This window comes from Panthera onca, chromosome B2 (genome assembly GCF_046562875.1).
Source record: "Panthera onca isolate mPanOnc1 chromosome B2, mPanOnc1 haplotype 2, whole genome shotgun sequence".
Classification (NCBI taxonomy): domain Eukaryota; kingdom Metazoa; phylum Chordata; class Mammalia; order Carnivora; family Felidae; genus Panthera; species Panthera onca.
Window position 1 is genome coordinate 100,329,466 of NC_138343.1, and position 18,335 is coordinate 100,347,800.

The window sequence follows — 18,335 nt, forward strand, 5'->3', positions numbered from 1 at the left end:
AGTCTCCCTGGCAACTGAAGTCCTCCTTTCCAGGGCACTCAGAAGAACTGCCACAAGCTAAAAACAGGAAGCCCAAATCCCCACTACGTTTGGGAATATCTGGTAGACAAGCCTGCTCCTTGAGAGGGCAGATCTTCCCACTTCTTGCCCAAAGTGAACCTGATACACGTATGCGAAGACATGATTTACTCAAAAGAAAAAGCATACTCTAGGGGCGCCTGGGTGGCGCAGTCGGTTAAGCGTCCGACTTCAGCCAGGTCACGATCTCACGGTCCGTGAGTTCGAGCCCCGCGTCAGGCGCTGGGCTGATGGCTCGGAGCCTGGAGCCTGTTTCCGATTCTGTGTCTCCCTCTCTCTCTCTGCCCCTCCCCCGTTCATGCTCTGTCTCTCTCTGTCCCAAAAATAAATAAAAAACGTTGGAAAAAAAAAAAAATTAAAAAAAAAAAAAAAAAAAAGAAAAAGCATACTCTAAGAATACAAGCCAGTGAATATGCTGCCATCATTGTTACCATCATCATCATCATCAAGATAAAATACAGCTCAGATGCAATGTGACAGGAGTGAAATTTACACCTATTACTCAGCTGTACACACACAAAAAATGTTACTTAAGAACACCTGGCTGGCTCAGTCACTGGAGCATGCAACTCTTGATCTCAGGGTCATGAGTTCCCACCCCATGTTGGGCTTAGAGCTTCCTAAATAAATACTTTTTTTTTTATTTAAAAATTTTTTAACATTTATTTATTATCAAGAGACAGAGCATGAGCATGGGAGGGGCAGACACAGAATCCGAAACAGGCTCCAGGCTCTGAGCTGTCAGCACAGAGCCTGACGCGGGGCTTGAACCCACCAACTGGGAGATCATGACCTGAGCCGAAGTCAGGCGCTCAACTGAGCCACCCAGGCACCCCAATGAATAAATACTTTTTAAAAATGTTACTTCATTTCTCCAGTGTTTAATTCAAATTGATCAAGACCACTGCATTTCTGATGATAGTAACAAAAACAATCTCGACACTTCAAGATAACTTAATCTCTTCAGATTTAAAATTCTTAGTTGCTTCAGGGCAATTAGTCAAATTAAACTTCTCTCAAACTGCCTCTCAGGGCTGTGTTCTTTTCCCTTGCCCTTCTGCCCCCACCCCAGGTTAGCAGGATGGGGAGAGGACCTAGTCTAGGCACTGCCCTCCATGCCCTCACTGGCGTCCCTGGGATGTTTCATCCCTTTGTCTTTGGGTGTTGGCCTGATTCTGCTGATGTGACTGGTAGATTGAACCCAACCAGTCTCCAGGAGTGAGACTGCACAGTTCACTCTGTGCTGCCTTCATTCTGCCTCCCAGCTCCCTCTGCACCTCCACATGTGCCTGAGGGGGCCTACAGGCCCGTGGGATCGCTCCTACGCCACATGCAGGCTTTGGGGAATTGAGAGGGCTTATTTCTGCCTAAACACGCCCCCCTGAGGAGTACACTACAGGTAGTTTCCTTCCAGGGTTCCAGACCAAATGCAAGGTATGGGTGCTGTCTGCAAGCAGATTCTCCTCCACTCTCCTGAAGTGGGGGATCTCAGCCACCCATTCATTTAGCTCTAGTCTCCTCCTAATCTCTACAAGCTCTATGCTCCATCCCAGGAAGGTATTTCCTCCTTCCTGCATGGCTTACTACACAATATATACCAGGCCTTCTGAGATCTGCCTCCTTGGAATCCACAATCATTTTTCTTCTAACAAAGCCTGCCTCTTTTGAGTGAAGGCCTGGGCTAATTCTGGTCTCTGAAACATGCTTCAAGGGCTTGTTTTGAAAGTCAAAAGCTGAACAACGTCTTCTTTGTCCTAGACCATATTCTGTCCTCCCCCTGAAGTAATGGAATCCTTTGCCTCAATGGGGGTGATTCCCAGGGAAACAAGAATTAGAAGGAAAGTAAAGTAAATTGAATACTAGTTTAAGATTATCCCCCACTAAACAAGGTCATAATGTAAGGTTTCAGAGATCCCAGAACATTCACCCAGGATTTTTAAATTTTAATTAAAAAAAAAATTTTTGAAGTAAAGTCTACACCCAACATGCGGCTTAAACTGATGACCCTGAGGTCAAGAGTAGCATGCTCTGCTGACTGAGCCAACCAGGCACTCCATTATCCAGGATTTTTTTAAAAGTGCAACATACTGACATGTCATTCTTCTAGAAGATATCATTTACAGTCAACCCTTGAACAACATAGGTTTGAACTGCACAGGTCTACTTACACCTGGATTTTTCTGGATACTGTACAGTACTGTAAATGTATTTTTTCTTATGGTTGGTTTTAATATTTTCTTACTTTACTGTAAGAGTATGGTATATAATACACATACAAAATATGTTAATCGGCTTTTGATGATCAATAAGGCTTCCAGTCAACAGATGGCAATTAACATTCAAGTTTTTGGTAATTCAAAAGTTATACATGGATTTTCGACTGCCCAAGGAGTCAGCACCCCTAACTTCTGTGCTGTTCAAGGGTCAACTGTACACATATTTGAACCAAGAGCAAAAGAGGCCTATGGATTTCAGTTTCTTGAAGTATTTATACCTAATGTCCTTAATCATTAATCTACAGTTGAGCAGCTATACATTCAACAAGGAGCCACCCTTATTCAGCATCATTTTAGAACTCTACACTCCCCTAGGTTTCCTCTTCTGAGGGCTTCCTGCCTTTGTTTCCCCTCTTCCATACCTGCTGTGTTCACGCATCATATCTGTAAGACTGCAGATCCTTCCTTACTGCATCTACCATCCCAGTTCCAGCTTGCTCCCCTAGCCAGCCTAAATCCTACTTGCAGCTGATTCAACCGATATTTTCCTTAGTCTCTAAGAATATCCTCCTCACTTGATGGTTCAAATCAATTCTCAACTCTAGGTCACCAAACGGTCAGATTTTCCATTCCAAAGTAACAAGTACTACTACAAGGCCAAATCACAAAACTGGGCTAAAGCGAGCCATTAAAAAGTACCTACAAATTCCAATGGGGCCTCACTATTTCTCTGTAATACATTTTTGGTTTTTTTTTAAAGATTTTATTTTTAAGTAATCTCTACACCCATTGTGGGGCTCAAACCCACAACCCTGAGAACAGGAGTCACATGCTCCACTGACTGAGCCAGCCAGTCACTCCTCTAATAATTTCTATCCATCTATTAAAATATTACTCTATATTTTTGTGGCTGTTTGGACTTCTTCTAGATTCTCTGAGCTGTCCTCCTATCTTTGAACCTTCCAACCTTGGATAATGGCTCAGCCTCCAATTTTACTGAAAAGCTTCAGGACATCCACCCTTTGAACTTCTTTCTTTTCACATAAAAATGTCAGGGGCGCCTGGGTGACTCAGTTGCTTTAGCGTCCAACTTGGGCTCAGGTCATGATCTCACAGTTTGTGAGTTTGAGCCCTGCGTTGGGCTCTGTGCTGACAGCTCAAAGCCTAGAGCCTGTTTCGGATTCTGCGTCTCCCTCCCTCTCTCTCTCTGTCTCTCTCTCCTGCCCCTCCCATACTTGCACACGTGCTTTCTCTTAAAAATAAATAAACATTAAAAAAAATTTTTTTTAAATGTCAGTATCTTCATCTGCCTCAGTGATAGTTAAAAATCACACGTGTAAAATACTGTGCCTGCCCCTTCGTGGGAATTCAGACTTGCAAATACCCTTCTCATGTGTTCTTTCTCACTTCAAGTTACTGCTAATTTTTATCCCATTGAGAGCTATAGTGAGTTGAATGGCAGCCCCCTTCCCATTATAAAATATGCCCATCCGAAATCCCCTCATGGGGAAAAGGGTCTCTGCAGATATAATTAATAAATTAAGGATCTTGATGGGGTGCCTCAGATCTTGATGGGGGGGATCTTGATGGGGTGGCTCAGTTGGTTAAGCGACCGACTCTTGATTTTGGCACAGGTCATGATATCATGGTTGGTGAGATTGAACCCCATGTTGGGCTTTGTGCTGACAGCGTGTATCCTGCTTGGGATTCTGCTTCCCTCTTTGCCCTTCCCCTGCTCACGTTTTCTCTCTAAACAAGCAAACATTAAAAAAAAAATAAAAAAGAGGAAGTTAAGGATCTTGAGATGAGATCATCTTGAATTAGGGTAGGCCCTAAATCCAGTGACAAGCGTCCTTATGAGAGAGGAGAAAGCCATGTAAAGATGCTCAAAGGAAAATCTCATGTGAATTGGTGGCAGAAACTATAGTGATGGGTCTAAAAGCCAAGGAACGCCCAGGCCTGCCAGCAGCCACCAAAAGTTAGGAAAGAAGCATGGAACAGAGTCTCCAGAACAAGGTGTCACTGGGATGTGACACCTTAATTTCAAGACTTTTGGACTCCAGAACGGTGAGAGAAATTTTTCTGTTGTTTTAGGCCACCTAGTTTGGGGTAATTTGTTGCAGCCACAAAAGACTAATACAAGGGCTCCTCCTATACCCATCATGATCTTGCCCCTGCCAACTCTTTGTTGATCCTCTTCCATCCGTTATCCCCACCTCCCTCCAATCTCACCAACATCACCCTCACTAGTGGATCATTTCTGCATGTTCTAGCTCATCTAGAAGGTTCTTAAAGCCCAGCTGAGTGTCCTGGTGGGCAGCATAGAGCAGGGCTCTTCCCACACTGGCAGTTCTGGATCTCAAGTGCATGAGAGCATTGTTGTGGGGATGGAGGCCAGGGTACTTCAACCCCTACACACAGGACCTCTGTCACAGCTCGGGACAGGAGATCTGGGAAGCGGAGTTTGCCTTGGGAACTCTAGATCGGGGGCTCTTAAACCTTCACACACTGCACCCTTCCTCATTTGGCATACTTGGGCCAAGGTACAAAGAACGTCTGCAGTTTTCCAAGTGCCAGTCCTCCTTATATCACATTCAGGCATAAACTAACCAGAACTTCCCTGGAGCTACTGGCACTCACAGAGGCATCTGGCTCAGCTCATTATTCTGGAGTCCTCATAGGTCCTTGCCAGCCACACCTCACGGGCCTTCACTGAGCAAATCTCAGTCTCTTGGAGAACTACCTGCAACTCTTAACAGTCTGAAATCAACAATCTGTTGAATAATGACTACAAGATGGTGGGAATTATATGGACAACCACACCTATATGAAAAGAAGGATGTGATATGGCACATTATCTACCTATGCCTTGCCCCTAATTTGAAAACAGGATTAGAAGTTGGCATCACTGGCATTTTCACCCAAGGAAGTTGAACATAAGGGGGAACCTAAAACACTGTGCAACCAAAATCTGGGTTCTGAACCATGATTTTGAGGACCTACCAATGCAAAGGACCTAATGTACTACCTACAAGAAGAAAATATATTCAAGATGCATCTCATTCCAGAAGTACCGAAAACACTTGTAAGACCTCCCAGCTTGGAAGCTCAGAATCATAATCAACAAGCATTTAATAAATGCACAGCTCAGTGTAGTGTTACATAGCACAACGCAAATGAAATGAGGTGTGCTTTCAGCCTTCTAGAAGCATGCTACTGAAAACGGACAATTCTGACAGGGAGATATACCAAAATGACTGAACATGAACAAACTGGATAAATGCATGAGGTGGTGACATTACATGCCAGCCAAGGAGAGAGCGTATTAGGACACTGGCATGTGATCTCCTGCATTTAAGGAGGTGGCTGTGGTAATGGGAGGGGGGTTGGGGGTGAGGAGGTGCTCAAATCATGGACCATGTATGGTTAAGGAAGGGAAAAAAGTTCACTACCGCTTTCCAAAGACCATAATGGCATTTCAAACAACAGTGAAGCACCAGGTACCTCCCCTCTTTCTGGCTGCAGCAGTTGGACTATATCCATACAAAATGTTCTTATTTATTCTCCCTCCCTTAGATACATGAAAGCTGGCATCCAGGTGAAGGCTAGGCAGGGCGACGCATTCATGAGGAATCACAGAGAACTTTCCACAGGTAGCTGAGAAGACTCTTAATGAGTGGCTGACAAACACTGACTGTTATGCTGTTGTCATCTTGTTACAGAAATGACTCGAGTAATGACCCCTAACCATGGAAAACATTTCATAAGGTTTATTTTCAGTCATTCTTTTGATGGAGATACAGAGGCTCTGGTTGGGGTACAGTGTTAAGTCATGACTTTGTAGGACCTTAAGTCTAGAAAAGAACCTTCCTCCCCTGCCAGGGAGATTCTTCAGATGCTGATACTACCAAGTGAACCAAATTAACACAGGGAGAGGATGGCACTTCCACAGTCACGGCTGGGTGTCACATGGCTGAGGGACTCAGGTAAATGCTACTTGGAGAGGTGCAGATATGGATGGGCACCGGCTTCCGCAGTCCTCTCAGACTTCCAGGTCAACCCTGGTGGCCACTCTGCACTCTTCCACCATCCACTACTGTTTTCTTCCAATTTCCTCCCAGTGTTGAAACATTCTGCATTTCTCCTGGTCTTGGATGTCACTGCACCACTGGTAATTTCCTATGGTTTTTAGTGAAAATCTTATTGGTGAAAACCTGATGGCAGAGGACAAAGAAGTAACTATTTCCCTGACCACTCTAAATGTTTAACCAAAAGCTCAAGATTACGAGGGAAAGATCTTTAAACACACACCATCCTCAAAATACAACAGTGGTTCCTGAACCAGTCTGGGACAATCATTGACCCTAAACCATGCAGGCTGGTAGAGAGTCAACCTGGTGCCATCAGAAACTACAAAAACTACACAGGCTCAACATCCAAGCCCCACAGATGCCCAGGAGACCAGCTACATACTCCGGGGCCCTGCTCCAAATAAACATCCACTGAATATCTACACTATGAACGACATCGTGCTACCTGCTATAGGGGGGCCAGCAAACAACATTTCTGCACACAAAGGGCCAACAGTTTCTTGAGAATACAGGACCCACACAGATTCCTTGGAGACCTAGATTATAGTCCAAACTAAATTAGTAACTGGATATATGACCTTGGGCAAGTCACAAAATCTCTCTGAACCTTAGATCTCTCCTATGAGAATTTAACTAACAACATAAGGCATCATTATTAGGAGACAACTGGTCATAAGTATTCAATGTAAGAGGATGAGGACATTAGGGGAAACTTCTAAAGCTGGGATTGAAAAATGGGTAGAATTCTGAGGGAAAAGAAGGGTTAGGGGATTTCAAGAAGGGAAAACAAAGGCCAAAACCCATTTTTCATATTAATGAGATACTAGACTGACATCTGGCTAATCAAGTGTTAGTGTAGTGGTAAATGAGGTGAGCCAAGTATGACTAAGGATGTGGACATGGAAGGCGTTGAATGCCAGCCTAAGGAATTTGGGTCTTTTCTCCTATTCACTGGGTTGTTCATAAAGGGACAAGGCAAGAGAACCAGTATCTACATCAGCTGGTACATCCATTTCACATGGATCAACCTCCCCTCACTCAATTTAGAAGGTATAGGAGTGAAGCAACTGCAATCATTATTTGCAAACCACAGGAGAGCCTGAAGGACATAACATATCAAGAGAATATAGACTGGGCAACAGTATATATAAAGGACAGCCACAGAATTGGCATTTTCAAGTAAAAGGAGATGATAAAAGATAGAGAATGACAGAATGTTAGCATTCGTTGATAACTCAGCTCCTACAACTGAAACAATGAGGTGCTCTATATTTGTAGGTTAGACAGTAAACTCTACAATGAAAGGCGAAAGCCTCCAAACTTTGAGAGCAAATAAGAGAAACCATGAACAGAAATCAGCACTTTTCAGGTATCCTTGTGTGCATGTGCCCAGTTATAGGCCACAGATCACACAATTCTGGAATAAAATGAAAACTGAAATGAAAATCAAATTTTATAAGTGACAATATTTGAAACCGTTATTGCTTTTAAATAGATATGACAACATATGGAAATGAAGAAACTTGTTAGTGTTTATTTGGCTTTTGGGTAGAATTTAATTTGGAGGGTGGGGGTGATCCCACAGAAATACAGATTCAGTAACTTTTGCTGGGGATTAAAAGAAGAAAGGATTGGGAAAAGTGCCCTGGGCTTTGTTGTGGGAAAGGCGATCTGGCTCATTTTTAATTTTCCATTAAAGCCCTACTTTTCAGTATAAAGCAGATGGAATCCTTATACAACTCCATGAAAAGCCTACTATTTTTGGGAACCTCAAAGACGGAAGCTCTGAGAAAAATGAACGTGTTTAAATTCATCAGATAAAATCCCACCAGCACATTCAAAAGAAGCAGGTACTTAGAAATCTTAAAAATACAAAGTAAGTGGTCTTTCTGTGATTGATTTCTGATCCCCAGCCTCCCCTGGGCGGCTGCTGACTCGAGCTGACTGATGATTTTCTACCACTTCACGGCCTGCTCCCATCAATGTGGATGAGACTCACTATGCTTGCTTCATTCCTTGTCTTTCAGAAGCTGCCTCCTTGACGGTTCCATCCCTACTGCCATTCTCATATCCAGAAGGGAGTTCGGTGCTCAACCCTGACAGCTCCAAACCTACTGACTCAGAAGATGGCCAGGAGATATGCACTCTGTAAGATCCTCAGAGAATATTCATGTAGCCATGACCCTAAAACTCTCTCCTTATTATTATGAGCTAAGACCTAGTTCAATATATTGTTTGTTGTTCTGCCAGGGTGGATGGAAGAACAAGAGAGCTGCTGTTTACAGAGCATGGACTGTGAGGTACTGGGCTAGGAGATGATATCCACTGTCTCCATACTCATGGCTTACAATCTCATTTGAAAGATGGAACGAAATTAGTGTTAGGAGCATAGATTTCTGGAACCAGACTGTCCAGGTTCAGATTCCAGCTCTAATGCTTACTAGCTGTGTGAGCCTGACTAAATCACTTAACCTCTAAACCTCAGTTTTCCCATCTGTTAAGTAGGAATAATGATAGTATACCATGGAATAGTGCTGGGTGTTGTGTTGGCCAATTGACCATGAATATGATATTGTCCCTGACTTCCAAAGAGCTCATAAGTCAATGAAAAAGACCAGTATCCACCCATTCTTCCACCCAGCTGATTCCATCTTGCTTTACAAGTCCAACTATGATGATGGTGATGATGAGGTAGAAATCAAGTGCCATGGGGGCCCACAGAAAGGACCAAAGAGGGGGCTTCCCAGAAGGTGAGTCTTGAGAGGAGTAATGAAGTAGTGAGGTTTCCACTGGGGGGAAAAGGTGTCTTTATATCCTCTAACACTTAGCACAGAAACAACCGCAAAGCGAAGGCAAGGTCATTTGAAAGTAGGCAGGGAAAGAGGAACCACAGCTTTGGAGCAAAAGCAGGCATGAGCCTAGGAGCCAGACAGACTTGGCTTCTTTAGGAATTAGCTGTGTGACAATGGGCAAGTTACTTTACCTTTCTGAGCCTCAGTCTTCCCATTTGATCAATGGGGATAATAACACCCGCCTCATGGAGTTGTTATAATTAAGTAAATTACTGTATGTAAAGCACTTAACAAGGCCTCTGGGGTGCAATAAAAGCGGTAGGTATTATTATTTTTATGGTGTATTTAAGGAGGGGTGAGTAGCTATGGTGTGCTACATGGTTTTTTACATTATCACAAGGCCAGAAATAAGCAGTCCTCAGAAAAAGCCTTATGAATTGAAATAAACAATGGGCTAAAACTTTCTCATGCTGTATTTTTTTTCTCCCCCAAATTTATAGTTAATAGACATTCAATACACATTTGCCCAAACCAACAGGGTGCTGTTGAGGTCATGGGGTCTACAAGGGCTGAATATATGATGACCTCTGCTTCCTAAAAATACCCAGGAAGGACCCAAGTCGGCTTCCGATCCAGAGCGAGGCCTCACGTGGGTCACCCTGGAAGCACGGAGATGAATGGGGAAATGCTCTCATCCAAACATTACGACAACTCAGAGCCTTACAAACGTTGTTAAAGTTTCATGAGTCAGTAAGCATTATCTTTCCTTCCCACGTTTTTATTAGACGATAAATCCAGTTCAATTTATATCCTTCTAGGATTACTGTGTCCTAATCAAGTCCAGAGTGCCACTTATTCCTAGGCTGTCTGTACTGCATGTCACCCAAGTCCCTCCAGGTAATACGGTTTAGGCTACTCATGTGTTTTAGTGGCTAAAAATTAGATTTGCTCAACTAGAAACACTGAGCACTCTCTCTCTAACCCAAATCACCATTTATTCATAGGAACCAAGTGCATGAAAGTCATAACTCATGTCTTCTCCCCCTACTCTCTAGTTTGTTCTGTCTTCAGGAGGTATGGGGACATTCTGAAGTCAAACTCAAGGGATTTACATTATTAATAGATTAAAATTCTGGTTATCTGACTAAAACCAAGAAAGTCTTTGATAGGGCTAACTTCAAAGTGCTTTTGTTTTTTTTTTACTCTCAAGAATAAAAAAGGCTCTGCATTTCTAACAAAGACTTGCTAAGTATGCTGTTTTCAATCATACTATATAAACTTTCCAAGCTTTCCAGTAATTCTTGATCCAGACCTGACAATCCATCACCCAAATCTCTGCCTAAAATATTCAAAATTTCCTTCTACACAGACAGTACATCTTCACCTTTCCTTCCCTAAGGGATACATGTATTGTATGTATATCTGTTACATGTATGTGTGTACACACACACACACACGCATACATTTTAACAACAGCAGCAAACTCATCACTTTTCCCATATGTGGGGTTTTACGTTTATTAACTCACTGACTCCTCACAGCAAAGCTTTGAGGTAAGAACTATTATCTCCAGGTTAAAGGTGAAAAAAGGGAGGCACAGAGTTTAGGTAGCTTGGCCCCGTTCACACAGCTGGAAGGGGCTGAACCCGGCCCACACCTGAGTCCATGCTCTTGACCACATCCTTCGCCTGGACTGAATGGCTTGACAGTGGACCTTAAGTGGTGACTCTGCCACCTTGGACAAGTCATCTAGCCTCTCTGGGCCTCATTTTTCCTCATAAGTAAAACAGACGTGTTGGACTACGTGGTCTCTAGTCCCTTAAGGTCCTATGTTCCCCAGTTTTGATACATGTTTCTATCTTGGTCTAGGGAGCAGCAGAGTCTTAGACCTCCACCCCTTATCTTTCTGATGCTGCTCTGGCTGGATTCGGAGATCTTTGGTGCTAAATCAAACTGCACTTTTCATTCTTAATTTTGCTTAATGTCCGGGGCATAACCCTCTCCTCCTGGTGATCAAGGAAACCTCTCTCCCCTGGGCCTGCTCAACACTATGGCTCTTCCATTCAGGGCTGCCTCTTCCACTCAGGGCTCCTCTAACCTCCCCCATTCCTGGGCTCTCCCCCAGCCCTGTCTACAAAGTCCCTGAGTATACTGCCCATGTCCATTATTTCAAGTAGTTTCTAATTTGCTGCTAATAGACGTATATTTAAGTCTTACTCTTCACTCCTATGACATACCTCAACCTGAAAGTCCGAAGTGTCCATGATAAAGTCATCATTTGACATACCTGTCCTCTCTTATTGTATTACCTGTCTGCATGTTTCTCTCCACCTAATTTCCCAGGACCCCTCTTCTTCCCTGCCCCTCAATATACTGTCTTACCCTCTCTTACTGTTTTTTTTTTTTGTTGTTGTTGTTATTGTTGTTCCATCTCCACTTCCATTTCTTCCATTCAGACTTTTATATATTGCTCATCTGAGTTTCCATAACTACCTTCCCCGCATTGGTCTTGACTGCCTCTGCAACAGCCTACACTGTGGCCAGATAATCTTTTATAAAATACAAATTAGATCAAAGCATCATCTCCACTTACAACTGTTAAATGGCATTCTGACATTCTGGCCCTTGAACAATGCAGGAGTTAGGGGTGCCAATCCCCATGCAGTCGAAAATTTGTGTATAATTTTTTACTCCCCCAAAACTTAACTATTAAAAGCCTACTGTTGAGACTGCTGCTAACATAAACAGTTGATTAACACATATTTTATATGCTATATGTATTATATACTATATTCCTGACAATAAAGTAAGCTGGAGAAAAAAATGCTAAGATAATCACCAGGAAAATACATTTCCAATACTATATGCCATATTTATCAAAAAAAAATCTGCATATAAGTGGACCGTGTGCAAACCTAAGTTGTTCAAGGGTCAACTGTACTTACAAGAACGCTCAGATTTTTCTCTAGCCTATCTTCTTCCTCTCTCTACAATACCCCCCGTCCCCCTCCAAAAACTACTTCCAATTTCCTAAAAGTGCATTTGCCTTCTGGGGCAATGGCCTTTCTACAACACTCTACTAGCTGACTCCTACTCTTCATCTCAAAGACACCTCCTCCAACCTTTGCTGTCTGGCTGCCCCACTTTTCCACCTCTTTGTGTAGTTCATGCTCCATTCTACATGCTCTCTTCCTCTTGTGAGGGTCCCTAGAATCACAGCAGTCAGAGACTTCCTTTGTCCAGGTAAGTTCCTTAGAGCAGGATCACACCTCTGCCCCTGAAGCACGTAGCTCAGTGTCTGGCAAATGGTAGATACAATGAATGAATGTTGCTGAATGAGGAAATATGTATGACCATTCACATTTACCCACCTATCTGTGGCCCACAGAAGGACACAGCTTAAAATAGAAATCACACAGAGTAAAAGTATTTCCAGTATCAACATGCTTTGCTTTCCCATTTTTAACTTTTTAAATTTAAATATAAGGTTGTTTCACAACAACTAGAAATATCAGTTTCCAAAATATTTAGCTATATTCCTCTTATGGCATGTAACGTATTTTAATTAATATTATTATATCCATATATAGTATTTTGCATATTGCCTAGTGGCTGAGAGCAAGGGATTTGAAGCCAAACTAATTGGGCCTGAACTGTGACTGTACCACCTAATAACTATATGATCTTCAGTTAGTTACTTAACCTCCCCTGCTTCAATTTCCCACCTGTAAAAGGGAGAGAAGTGAAACCACTTCAGATCATTATTGCTAAGACCAGAACTTCAACAGCGCTTGACAGATAATAAATGCTCGATAAAAATTAGCTATTATTTATTTACTTTTATCTCCCCTGGCAGACTGTGAGCCCCTGAAGAAAAGGACAGCAGATGCATTCATTTTCATGACCCTATCTCCTAGTGCCTTGCACACAGGAACACACTTGGCTAATATTTCCAGAACAGAGGAATATAATGAACCGTTTGTAGCAAAAATATATGCATTATTAACTATGATGAATAGTTTGGACAGCATTGCTCCAATAGTTTGGAGGCCTGTGGAGAACAGAGACTATAACACGAGCAGTTTGCCCTGCTCCTGGAGGTCTGGAAACTTAGTCTCCGTGGAATACGCAGATATCACAATCACCAAGTCAGGACAGCTGTGTGGTGAAGGGGACCCAGGCAGGACTGAGTGCTGGGCTGGCTAGGGTTCCCTTCTCATTAGCATGGCCCCAGGCAAGAAGTTTCTCCTCTGCACTCTGCTTAATTTCCTCTTTCAGTTAAGAAGGTAGGACTGTGATTTCTAAGGACCCTCCCAGCCACTTTGGGAGTCTATAAAATCAACAAACAAAAAAAATCTAGGCCAAGAAAGGTTCTACTAGAGTAAAAGAACCATACCAAAGTCAACACAGGAGGCATGAGATCACTGTATTACAAGTAATCACTGAGTGGGAACTACTTGAACCAACAAAAAGCAAAGTTTTTTGAAACATGTTTAAAATAAAAAGATCTGAACTTATGAAATCAAAAGAATAAAAGCAATGATGGGTTTATGCTCCAGGTTTCCATACAATTAATTTAGTTTTCATCAGCCTATAAACTCCTTGAGGGCAATGACTGTGCCTTGTTGAATGGCAACATATGGCAAGGCTGCTGGCCCAAAATACATTTCTTCTTTTTTCTTAGTCACATGGCTAACCTACATTTCCCAGGCTCCCCTGCAGTTAAATGTGGCCACCTAACCAGCCCTTGTGTACAGAACGTCAGTGGAAGTGATAGGTGTCATTTCCAGGCCAAGGCATTTAAAAAGTGGACTACTGCATGAGGAATAATAAATGTCTATTGCCTCTGAGCCATTACGTTTCTGCAGGCCTATTTGTTACAGCTGCTAACGTTAGTTTAATAAATCCAAGTGCCTGGCACATACCAAAGACCTAACTCACATTTACTGAAACAGGATAAGACCAGGTTCCTTCTCTCAATGTGCTGACCAATTAATGATGGAAACAGAGACAGGCCAAACGTTATGCCTGCTGCTGAGGTCTGAAAACAAAATTGGAGGCATGGTGATTTGTTTGGTGGGGAGGATAAAGAAAACATCAAAGACTTTTGAGCTGAGCCCTAAAGGTTAAACAGAATGCAAGCAGATCTGATGGGATTGGAGAGTCCAGACCCAGGACAAAGCATAAAGTACAGAAAGCAGAGTGTGCATTTGTTCACATTCAACCTTATCATTAAGTCTCTTTAGCTCGGTCAACACAGTGTGAGCTTATTGTGCACTGACTTTCCTTCCTGGGTCTGGCATCAAACAAACAACCCTTTGTTTTTACAGCATACCCATTAACCCTATTGCTTTTTTTAAATATAAAAAGTTCCATGATGAATGTCCGTAGAAAGTACAGAAGTAAATGTTTAATGAATCATGACTCTTTGCTAATAAAATTCTTGAAAAATGACTCTTTTCTAATAAAATTCTTGAAAAACAAACTTAAGACAAGAGTCAAGGAGCCATGCTCTTAGGAATCAATGGGTTCAACCTACGTTTTCATATTATCAATTAAGCATGTAATAGCCACTGGCTTACAAAATGGAACATTAAGCCTCTAGATTTACATTAACATTTCCTCCTTGAGAGGAACACCAAACAGATGGTTCAAAGTTCAATCAAAAGATTCTCTACATCCTTGGCTCATAGTTAAGTGCCCCCCTACCCCCAAACGTTAGATAGTTAACAAACCACTTCCTCCAAAAGTCTGTGAGTCCCTTCATCTGAAAGCACAGTACCCATGGGGCCAGGACTCAGGAGAAAGAGCACAAAGGGTGGAAAGTATTGCAGTCGCTTGGGGTGGTGAGAGGAAGGATGTGGGTGTCTGAAGACTCCCCTGAAGCAGGGAAGAGACAGTCTCCCACGGCCTTCCAAATACCAATTTGAATGCTGTGTTTTTGATGCCCCCGGAAACTTGTTTAAATATAAGGGTAAAACAACACCAATGGGCAGACAACATTTCAAGACTTCAGCATTTCTTAGACTTGAGGGAAGAAGCAAATCTAGCTGCCTCACTCGTATCAAATACTAATTTAATTATCTGACTCAGAAGCCCAATTCTTCTGCTCCCACACCGACTTATCCTACCCCAGCTTTTTAGTACCTATCCTCAGAGGAGAGGAGGTTAAAACAAGGTGGAGGAAGGCTATCTTGATAAGAAAGCAACTCTTGGGACTGCTGGGATCATTTCCCCCTTAAATCTAAGAAGTACTGCAGCTGCCAGTCAACGCTACTGGGTCCATGAATACAGCAAAATGACAGCACCTGCCACCCTGCAGCATCTGGGGCCTTTTATGTTTTGGTAAATGTGGCAGGAAAGACTCTCAGAGAGAAAATCAACTGCTTTATCTGAGAGAAAGGGAAGCCCCAGTGAAGAGAAAGAAGAATCATCGTGCCCATCCTTGGGTACTTTGTGCGTCTCCTCTCTGTACACTGAAAGGGCTCTTTGTGTCACACACACACACACACACACCCGACGAGTCTGTGTGATTTATTAAGGGGAGGAGGGGCAAGAAGGGTGATTTTATTATCCCGCTTCTCACTGAGTCCCAGCAAATCTCCGCCTGGGCCCAACCTCGGTGGCCTCTTTCTGGCCCAGTCCCCTCCGCCTGTGGCCGCAGAGATAAGAGAGGGGAGGCGACCAAACAAAAAACAGTCATCGATCTGGGGAAGTAGAGAGGAAATTCAGCGAGCAGGGAAGAGAAAGGAGGTTGAGGGAGCAGAAGGGGTGGGGAGGCAGAGGAAGAAGAGCGAAGGCTCCAGCAAGGGGGACAGGGGAAGGTTGGGCGGGTGGTGGCACAGGAAGAGTGAAGGGGAGGATGGGGGAAGTGCTAGGGAGGTGCCAGAAATAGGCAGGAGGATGAGCTGAGGAAAGCGACGACCGCAGAAGGAGGCCGAGAGGTGGAGGAGTGGGGCAGGGGTGGGGTGGGGTGGGGAGGGAAGCAGCACGGGGCATCAATTATTAAGTGATTACATCATCCCTGACATTAAAACAACACACACAGACCGAGTCCCCGCGGGGGGCCCCCGAAAGGAGGGCGAGGGTGGAGTCTGGGCCAGCCTCGCCCCCCTGACAATTCCTATTCTCACCCTGCGCCCGCTCGCAGGCGAGGAAACGGGCCCCCCATCCCTGCGCTACCTCAGGGCCGCACCCCGCAGAGGTGTCCTCCCGTGCGGCCGCGAGAAGACTCCGAGCGGGGCCAACTCCCCGGCAGCCCCGCGGGGCGCCCCGGAGGCAGCAGCGGCGACGGCCGGGAGACTGCAGCGCGGGGCCCCGCGGCGGGGGCGGCGCAGCGCGGGGGCGTCGGTGGCCCGCGTCTCCGCAGCATCCCCACCGCCTCCCAGGGCGCATCCCCGGCCGCTTACCTGCGCGGCGCTTAGGCTCCGGAGCCCATTCACATGGTCTTCTCTCCGCCCTCCTCCCGCGCGGCCGAGGCGGTTCCGGGGGTTCCTCGGCGGGCCCGGGAGCCGGTGGGCCTTCCGAGAGCGCCGAGGGGGCGGCGCCGGGTGTCCCCGGCCCGGCGGCCGGATCCCTCCCAGGCGCGGACGGCGGCCGCCGGGCGGTGCGGCGCGGGCGGCGGCTTTGTGTGTGCCCAGAGAGCTCTCGGTGCGCTGGCTGAAGCGCCGCGCGCCCGGACGTTGGAGGACGCGCGGCTCCGAGGGCAGCCTGCTTCTGCTTTCGCGGCCGGCCGGCGGGCGGGTCTCGGCGGCCTTTGGTCACGACGACCCCTCCTCCTCTCCCGCGGCAGCCCCCTCCCCGCCGGCTCCGTTCCTGACAGATGGCGCAACTGCAACAACGCGCCGCCGCCACCGCGGCTGCTCGCAGCTACTCACGCTGATGCTCCGGCCCCTCCAGCCCCAGCCCCGGGTGAGGAGGGGGCGGGACGCACGCTGAGAGTGGCAGGCCCCGCTGCCCTATCAACGCACCCTTCGGGAGCTGCGGGCGGCGACCATTGGTGTCTGGGGCGGGGGCGGGGCCGAAAGGGGTGGGGCCACCGGGTGGGTTGAGCGTTACTGTGGCAGCAGGCATCCTGGCGTGCGTGCGGTGTGGGGTGTAAGAGGGGATGCGAGGTTGGAGGAGTTTGTGTGTGTGCTTTTAAGGATTGTGTGGACTTGCGAGGTAGTAGGTTTGGGCGGGGGAAGTAGGGGAGAGTGTGAGCTGCAGTTTCTGCTTTGCGGAAGGTTGCGGCTGCCACTGCAGAAAGGCATCTGCCATTCCCCCCAAACCATGGGAACCTGCCTCCAAAAAGGGCTATCTTGCCTTTTCTTGTGTCTTCTCATTTGAAGGTGGGAGGATAAATTGGGAAAGTGTTAGGTGGTGAAAACGTTTTCTCTAATCGAACTTAAGAGTGCCGAGCAGCCCGGAAAAACCATCACAGAAACCTGGAAAAACCAAGAGAACCCTGGAAACGCACAATTAAAAAGTATTACTAATAATAAAGAGAAAGAGAAGGGGGGAGAAGGAGGAAATTGAGATTACTCTATTAGTCTCCTATTTTCGTGGACACACATTTTCAAGCAAAAGTCTGGAGGAAGTATTACTAAAATAGGGGGAGGGGTGGAGAGGGCAAGTGTGGACTAAGGAATCTGAAATCAGAGTAGAGATTTGTTTGTATAGTTTTTCCCCAACTCATGTTTAATTGTAGCCATTGGTTGTCTTTGGTTTCTCATGACATGTAAGCTTCTCATGTTTTTTTTTCCTTCACTGAATCTGAGCTTTTGCTCAGATTTTCCTTAATGAAATAATAACCGGTTTAGTATACAGTTGGGAGCGCATCAGTCTTTATTTCCTACCCAGCTTTTCTATGGCAGGATGTAACTTCATAAAAAGAAACACTTTGGCTTCCTGATTTTCTTTATAGGTAATTCCTGTTTACTGAAAGTTCTCCTTTAAGGCATGCTCAGATTCATTCTCCTCAGTAATTTTGGCAAGAACCCTCCCCTCCCCCCTCAGCAAATCTAATGTTCTGAGATACAGAAGTGAATTAGCTTCTGCTTCTATGCTCAAAATCTATATTACCTTCCTGCCCACTAGTTTTTTTTAACCATAGTTTAAAAATATCAGCCACTTTTGCCGACTTTTTTTTTTTTGTACACAGTACTTTGAAAAAAGTT

The 18,335-nt window shown here is 45.0% G+C and overlaps 1 protein-coding gene across 5 annotated transcripts in view; it reads right to left on the minus strand.

Moving 5' to 3' along the window:
- FYN (FYN proto-oncogene, Src family tyrosine kinase) overlaps positions 1–16,699 on the minus strand; it is a 214,832-nt gene extending 198,133 nt beyond the window's left edge. For 4 of the 5 annotated variants that reach the window (XM_060616423.3, XM_060616422.3, XM_060616411.3 and 1 more), the window contains exon 1: positions 16,587–16,698. The gene's annotated coding sequence lies outside the window, so the exon portion shown is untranslated. Of the gene's footprint in view, positions 1–16,586 lie in introns of all 5 variants that reach the window. The other variant, XM_060616416.3, reaches the window with a different exon arrangement.
- Positions 16,700–18,335: the final 1,636 nt, after the last annotated feature.